The 8,790-nt window shown below is 42.1% G+C and overlaps 1 protein-coding gene across 1 annotated transcript in view; it reads left to right on the top strand.

Annotated features, from left to right (window-relative positions):
• Positions 1–8,240: 8,240 nt before the first annotated feature.
• LOC110505367 (transcription regulator protein BACH2-like) overlaps positions 8,241–8,790 on the top strand; it is a 50,385-nt gene continuing 49,835 nt past the window's right edge. Inside the window, exon 1 of the mRNA XM_021584549.2 lies at positions 8,241–8,543. The gene's annotated coding sequence lies outside the window, so the exon portion shown is untranslated. The remainder of the gene's footprint in view (positions 8,544–8,790) is intronic.

Genomic DNA, 8,790 nt, shown 5'->3' with positions numbered 1-8,790 from the left:
TTTTGCGCAGTACAGATGTGGGATCTTAATTTGAGCCCGTTTGCTACAGCAGGAAAATAATCCTGCAGCAACAGGAAAGGTAAATGATTATGTGGATTGTAATTATTATTTTTTTTTTGTAGGGGTTGATACATTTTTCATAAGAGAAAATCAATTAAAATGTCAAAGTAGAAATTATTTCGGAAGCCTTTTTAAACCTCAAATACACTACAAGTTCTCCTGCAACAGGGTGATCAAATGAAGATCCTTCATCTGTATGTATGATAGATATTGTGTTCATAATGTTTGCGAAACCAATTTACTTGAAAGTGTTTCCATAGTTACCAAAGTAGGCTATTTCAGTAGCTTAATTAGGTCAAAAGGAGTATGATAATCTTGGCTGCAATAAGACTGTGATTCCTGGCAATTTGATGAGGTTGTTCGATTTCATGTTTTGTGTATGAATGCTTCCATACAACCCTCAGTCTTAAACAAAACATTTGGACTGAGTTTGAACTCAGTTACCCACCCACCAACCTGCCCACGCAGGAATGTAGCCTACATGTTTCCATCAAGAAAAATAACAAGCTGATCTGTCACTGCTGTGTCATCTTTAATCTCTGCTTTAAAAGAAAGTAGAGGAAATTAGAGAGTTGACAGCAGAATTTTGTTCCAATTTCAGGTCATGTTCAAGTGTAGGCCATGGCCTCCTGGGGGACTTGTCAGTTTGGCATTTGAAGCAAGTGTAAAATGTGTGATTCTTCCCATCACTGGCTCATTGCATTACCACTTAGTACACCATGTCCAGCTGTTGAACAGATAGATCTGCAGTGAGAATCAGCTTTGGTTATTTATACCACTTGACATTGAAAATGTGGGCCAATCTGAATACCACACATCAGGGGTGGATTGCCCATCTGGCAATTCTGGCAAATTCCAGATGGGCTGGTCTAAATTGACATACACAAAAATATATATATTTTTTAAATATAAAAATAAATAAATGACAAGGTGACATAGCCGGCAGCCCATGGGCCTGTTAAGATGTATTTTTAATTTTGGTGGGCTGGCCCAACTTGGTAGGGTGGCGGCCGTTGTGCTCTGATCAACCAAAGGTTCATCATAATCATGATAGATTAGTATAACAGAGAAATTGTGCAAAAAATCTCAAAACTATCAGCAAAGAGACCTGGTCCGACTCTGTCATCAGCTAGACAGCAAAGACCATGGATCGTAAAAACGGAAAGGGTTCATGGGTTGCATATTTCGTCACAATGTTGTTTTGAACATTAGTTTTGGACTGATGCCCGACAAAGCATTCTACTCAATGCATCGTCAATGAGCAATGACGAAGATTTCATAAAAAATACTTGGAAGTGGCTTGGAAATACAATGGCATTCAAAAGGAGGCAAATAATTAGTAGAAAAACATTTTGATGTCCCCAGATTGACTTTAGGTGCAGTATAACATTTGCTAGCTAGCTAGCTAAGATTGATGGGAGGCCACCAGATTTTAGATAGCTAACGTTAACATAGTGTAACGACCCTGGGTTTATACAGTGCCTTGCGAAAGTATTCGGCCCCCTTGAACTTTGCGACCTTTTGCCACATTTCAGGCTTCAAACATAAAGATATAAAACTGTATTTTTTTGTGAAGAATCAACAACAAGTGGGACACAATCATGAAGTGGAACAACATTTATTGGATATGTCAAACTTTTTTAACAAATCAAAAACTGAAAAATTGGGCGTGCAAAATTATTCAGCCCCTTTACTTTCAGTGCAGCAAACTCTCTCCAGAAGTTCAGTGAGGATCTCTGAATGATCCAATGTTGACCTAAATGACTAATGATGATAAATACAATCCACCTGTGTGTAATCAAGTCTCCGTATAAATGCACCTGCACTGTGATAGTCTCAGAGGTCCGTTAAAAGCGCAGAGAGCATCATGAAGAACAAGGAACACACCAGGCAGGTCTGAGATACTGTTGTGAAGAAGTTTAAAGCCGGATTTGGATACAAAAAGATTTCCCAAGCTTTAAACATCCCAAGGAGCACTGTGCAAGCGATAATATTGAAATGGAAGGAGTATCAGACCACTGCAAATCTACCAAGACCTGGCCGTTCCTCTAAACTTTCAGCTCATACAAGGAGAAGACTGATCAGAGATGCAGCCAAGAGGCCCATGATCACTCTGGATGAACTGCAGAGATCTACAGCTGAGGTGGGAGACTCTGTCCATAGGACAACAATCAGTCGTATATTGCACAAATCTGGCCTTTATGGAAGAGTGGCAAGAAGAAAGCCATTTCTTAAAGATATCCATAAAAAGTGTTGTTTAAAGTTTGCCACAAGCCACCTGGGAGACACACCAAACATGTGGAAGAAGGTGCTCTGGTCAGATGAAACCAAAATTGAACTTTTTGGCAACAATGCAAAACGTTATGTTTGGCGTAAAAGCAACACAGCTGAACACACCATCCCCACTGTCAAACATGGTGGTGGCAGCATCATGGTTTGGGCCTGCTTTTCTTCAGCAGGGACAGGGAAGATGGTTAAAATTGATGGGAAGATGGATGGAGCCAAATACAGGACCATTCTGGAAGAAAACCTGATGGAGTCTGTAAAAGACCTGAGACTGGGACGGAGATTTGTCTTCCAACAAGACAATGATCCAAAACATAAAGCAAAATCTACAATGGAATGGTTCAAAAATAAACATATCCAGGTGTTAGAATGGCCAAGTCAAAGTCCAGACCTGAATCCAATCGAGAATCTGTGGAAAGAACTGAAAACTGCTGTTCACAAATGCTCTCCATCCAACCTCACTGAGCTCGAGCTGTTTTGCAAGGAGGAATGGGAAAAAATGTCAGTCTCTCGATGTGCAAAACTGATAGAGACATACCCCAAGCGACTTACAGCTGTAATCACAGCAAAAGGTGGCGCTACAAAGTATTAACTTAAGGGGGCTGAATAATTTTGCACGCCCAATTTTTCAGTTTTTGATTTGATAAAAAAGTTTTAAATATCCAATAAATGTCATTCCACTTCATGATTGTGTCCCACTTGTTGTTGATTCTTTACAAAAAAATACAGTTTTATATCTTTATGTTTGAAGCCTGAAATGTGGCAAAAGGTCGCAAAGTTCAAGGGGGCCGAATACTTTCGCAAGGCACTGTAAGTGCGGAAATCGACTCTGCCGCACGAGCATGCTTTTGCGGCAGAGTCGATAGCTCGCCGAACCTCGGGCTAGAAGGTCGAGGGTTCGAGACCTGCTCCCTGCCTGTTTCCTTACAATATTTTTTTTACGAACTTTGATAGTTAATGACAACATTGCCATCTGTCTAAAGTAAATTTGACAACATGATAATGCTGGCAAAGTTGTTTCCTGCTAAATATTTGACTACTTTACAAATGGCATATTTCCAGACACTATAGTGTAATTTAGACTAAACAGTAGCTAGTTAGCCTCTGTCCAGTATGACTGGGCTTATCATCACTTTAGGGCACCACTATGGCGCCACCGATAGCGGGCGGTTTGAGAATGTTCATAACAATGACATGGCATGACGTGACAGAGGTGCAACCTATGAATACAGAAACAGCACATTCTACATTGTCACCTCACACAAAACATCCTATTTTTGGATGGCTAAAACCATGATTTGGTCAAACAGTAAAGCATTATTCTCATGATTTCTGTCATGAAAGTGTGTGCCCTGCCCCTGTTCCTGTTTTGTGGGGCTTGCTGCTATAATGAGCGAGCCACTCTCCTCTCCCCCATGCGCTCGAGAGATAAGTGTGTTCTGATCATATAACATTTCAAGCTTCGTTCCCTTGTCCCTAGTGAAGAGAGGAGTGCCTCAGCTTTCTGTAGGTACAATACCTGATTTCTTAATATTCAGCTCAATAGCAACTATTTTACAACCAAGATATTTGATAAGGCATTGAGATATGGAGCAGCACGCACACGAAATGGCCCTCACAGGCCACTGTGAGGGCATAGGCCTATATATAGGTCTCATGGGTAGTAGCCTACAACTGCAATGCTTTTTAAAGGCATTACCTTTACTGTTGGATAAATACAAGCCTACTAGCAGTGAGTAGTATATTTAGAGTTAGCGATCTAGTTAATGTGTAACCCCAAATTAATACGCCTATGATATTAGTTAGTGCACTTAAAGATGTATGGAATTAATCTCTGTTGAACAAAAAAATCTGGAAATTGACAGTAAAATATAGCAACTATAGTCTAATTGTCAACCCAAAAGTCATGACAATTTCTGGATTAGGTTGCACAAAATATCTTGAGTCATGCATTCCTGCTTTGACATGTTATATGAAATAACTTGTTTCCTGAATACATCAGTATTCTATTTATTACACTTCTTAATAAAGAACTGTGAATTACTTTATAAGATGATAACTCGTGATTTGGGTCCAAAAAAAATCCTGGCCTGGTGCCACCAACTGTAAAAGTTAGTGGCACCAGTGACACCAGGGGAAAATGTTAGTCTGTAGCCGTGTAATAGTAATGAACACTGAGGGTTGGTGATGATTCAGGCACATATGACAGGCAATCATTTGAAATATAGCCTAAGCCGTTTGCTTGGGTTTTATAATGTATAAGGATGAAGCAGACAGACAGACTTGTTTTGTTTATTATTATTTTATTCCACCTTTATTTAACCAGGTAGGCCAGTTGAGAACAAGTTCTCATTTACAACTGAGACCTGGCCAAGATAAAGAAAAGCAGTGCGACAAAAAGAACAACACAAAGTTACACATAAATAAACGTACAGTCAATAACACAAAAGAAAATAAAAATCTATGTAGTGTGTGAAAATGTACTGTCGAAGAGTAGGGGGGTAGGCAATAAATAGGCCATAGAGTCAAAATAATTACAATTTAGCAATAACACCGGAGTGATAGATGTGCAGATTATGATGTGCAAGTAGAGATTCTGGGGTGCAAAAGAGCAAGAGGATAAATAACAATATGGGGATGAGGTAGTTGGGTGTGCTATTTACGGTTGGGTGTTGCTATGGTGACCAGTGAGCTGAGATAAGGCGGGGCTTTACCTAGCAAAGACTTCTAGATGACCTGGAGCCAGTGGGTTTGGCAACGAATATGTAGTGAGGGTCAGTCAACGAGAGCATACAGGTCGCAGTGGTGGGTAGTACTGTATATGGGGCTTTGGTGACAAAACGGATGGCACTGTGATTGACTACATCCAGTTTGCTGAGTAGTGTGTTGGAGGCTATTTTGTAAATGATATTGCCGAAGTTAAGGATCGGTAGGATAGTCAGTTTTACGAAGGTATGTTTGGCAGCATGAGTGAAGGAGGCTTTGTTGCAAAATAGGTAGCCGACAGACACAGAGAAGAAAAGAAGCACAGAGTGACAGCAGAGAAGATGCTGAGACAGACAGACAGCACAACAGGGAGTTAAACAAAATGTATAGAACAGAGGCCCAGTTATAGTGATGAGTTGTATCTCCAGTGTGTTACAAATTTGCATTGGTTAAACAAGAGGAGGACCATGTCTCGCCAGTCACTGGTACAGGAAAGGTTGAGAAATGCTGTACTGTCCTGCCAATGTTATGGGTCAGCACGACTGCCTGTGTCTAGGTAGGGTTTGTAGGGTCCCTCCAGTCTGCTTTCCGCCCCCTCAAAAGTTGTCAATGACCTCCTCACCTCTGCTGATGCTGGTGCCGTAAACATTCTGATTCTCCTCGACCTGAGTGCCGCGTTTGACACAGTGAGCGATCAGATCCTCCTCATCAGGCTTGAGGGATCTGTACTGTCCTGGCTACAATCATACCTCACAAACCGGACCCACTACATCTCCCTCAATGTCCACACCTCAGATTCAGCTGCAGTTACACAGGGTGTTCCCAAGGGCTCTGTGCTAAGTCCCTTACTCTTCATCATCTACATCAGCACCCTTGGTCAGATCCTCCGTCACTTCAACCTTGACTTCCACTGCTATGCCGATGACACCCAGTTCTACAACAGCACCAAATCCCTCCTCAACCCACCTCTGACCCACACTGAATCCTGCCTCTCTACAATAAAAACATGGATGCAACAAAACTTACTCAAGGTCTCAGTGATGAAACAGAACTCCTCCTCATAGGCACCAAATCCAACCTCCACAAAACTGGCAACCTCACCATTGACACCCCTGTCTCTTCCTCTCCCCACACACACAACCCTGGTGTCATCCTGGACTCCACCCTCTCCTTTGACCACCACATAAGACAGACTGTCAAATCCTCATTCTTCCACCTCTGCAACATTGCCAAAGTCATGTCCTCCCTCTCCCATCCTGTCGCTGAAACCCTCATATATGCACTCATCTCTTCCCGTCTTATTGACCACTGCAACTCAGTACTCTCAGGCAAACAACTCAAGCTCTCTCCATAAGATCCAAATGGTTCAAAACTCTGCAGCCCGACTCCTCACCCACGCTAAGTCCTGGCAGCACATCACCCCTTTCCTTTGTGAACTCCACTGGCTCTCTGTCTCCCAACACATTGATTACAAGACCCTCCTTCTGACCTACAAAGCCCTTCACGATCTTGCCCCCCTTTTACCTCTCAGACCTTTTTCTCCCCTACCAACCTACACGTGCACTCTGTTCCACCACAGCAGGCCACCTTGTCATCCCCAGGACGAAGCTCCAGAGCTTCGGCGACATGGCCTTCTCCAGGGTTGCTCCTAGGCTCCGGAACTTCCTCCCTCTGTGACTCTTGAGTCCATCCCCAACTTTCAGTCCTTTCTAAAGCCAGTCCAATCTCTTTGACAAGGCCTACCCTTAAGCCCCCCCCCCCCCCCCCCCCTGCCACACACACACATTCAAGCAAAGAAATACACTACAAAGACACTCCTCTTTCCACCATACTGAGCATATGAGTTGGCAGCATGCACATTGATGTGGGCTGGTGTGGATAAAATGCCTGGGCCGAATTCTTGTCCTAGCCAGCCCATGCCACACAGGGAAAATAAATGGGCTCCAGGAGCAGCAAGTCTGTGACAACCTGATAAAACGTTATAGCGTGCAAAGCTCCTTGGGGATCCGTTGTCTCTATATTAGAAAACACACTCTCTCTGCCTGACTATTGCTGCCTTGTTCAACCTATATTAGAGTGGCCTCCATACTGAATGTATGTTTCTGCATAATGCAGAGGAGTGGACAGTCTCGTGTCTGCTGTAACCTCTGAATTGTATTTGTCTAATTATGTAACAAATGGCTGTTAATGATTATTGTCTAGAATTGATCATTCAAATGAAATGTAGGTAGGTTTTTTTTTGTCCAGTGGAGAGATTTGCCATGATATTTCACACACATTCTGTGTTACAGCCTGAAACAATGATCTTGAAATAGGATTTCTGTGTAGGCGACTAACAAGCATGTATCATGTCAAAGCCCACTGTTTCCTGCCTGTGGCATTCTCACCTTTAGCTGCATGCTCAAACAGACACATAGAGGGTCATATGCCTTCCGTAAATATGCTTTGAAACTTGAAACTCATAGGCCATAATATGATTTATTTTAGAAAAATATACTATCAGTAGCATTACCATTATATAGCCTATGTCATCATCACTTGATGGTGATTGTGTAGGGTTTTAGTAGCATAATGGGGAATGGGGTTGTGAACACGGCTGATGCTGGCTATTGTTCAGCCAGTCAGTCATGGATCTGTAGCAGGATGAGATCATGCTTTCTGTGTCCTGAGGTCTAACAGTGATGTGAATAGAGTCTGACAAGAATCTCTGCTACTCAAGGAGAGACTGGTGATGTGCAATAAGGGGATTGTTTGCTCTGAGTGATGACAATCAGTTAATGGGGGGGTTGGTCATAAATGTGTTTAGATGTGTCATCAATGGTCATAAATGTGTTTAAATGTGTCATCAATGAGATACATTATTATTATTATATATTTTGTAAATTGTTATTGTAGCTTTTTTATGGCTTCGGGCTGGTATGACGATAGGATGTTATTTTGTTCTTTATTAATGGTTGATCATCATAGAATTATCGTCATTGTATGCTGTTTTCATTCCTAGCCATCCTCCTGTGCCTCGCTCCGCGCTGAATTAAACACTTCTATAGCCAAACGGGGATTTACGGTGACATGATTGTAAGGCCAATTCACCAACCCCAAGTGCGTCCCGCTATTTTGAGTAAAATGTCAAAGCGACCGGGGCTGTAGCGTAATTTCTGCACAGCGCATTGTTGTGAATGAGGGACAGGGTGACGTCAGCGCTCGAATGTCAACAATGTAGCTCCTGGGAGAAGGCGTTTCATAAGCGATACAAACAGCAGAGGAGGCTGCACGCTGTTTTTCAAAGGGACAAAACCCGTAACATTCACTGAATAGCAATTGTAATAGTGTAACCACACGTTTACACGTTATAAAACAAAATATTGATGACTATTGAAAAACACGCGGTTTCAGCAGTTTGGAGGGGGTGCTGCTGAAGTCACCATGTGGAACCATTCTAATTTGTAAGAGACCAACGGAGCGCTGACGTGCAAGAAAACGGGAAAGTTACGGTGAGCTTATTACTGCTTATTACCTATAACTAATTACATTACGGCTTTGGTTTAAAGTGCATTCCTTTTCCCGGTTGCATTGTTCAATTTGCAGTGATTGTTTTATACTGATGTTGCCGCGCATTGCATTACATTTCCCACAAGTTCTTTGTTGACATCCAATCATATGCATACGTAAATGCATAGAGACGCGTGTATTTTTTTGATTTTTTTACTTTGTTAATCAGCATAGCGAACGAATATCCTT

This window comes from Oncorhynchus mykiss, chromosome 25 (assembly GCF_013265735.2).
Source record: "Oncorhynchus mykiss isolate Arlee chromosome 25, USDA_OmykA_1.1, whole genome shotgun sequence".
NCBI lineage: Eukaryota > Metazoa > Chordata > Actinopteri > Salmoniformes > Salmonidae > Oncorhynchus > Oncorhynchus mykiss.
The sequence above is the reverse complement of the archived record's forward strand: the minus strand, read 5'-3'. Positions and strand labels throughout refer to the sequence as shown.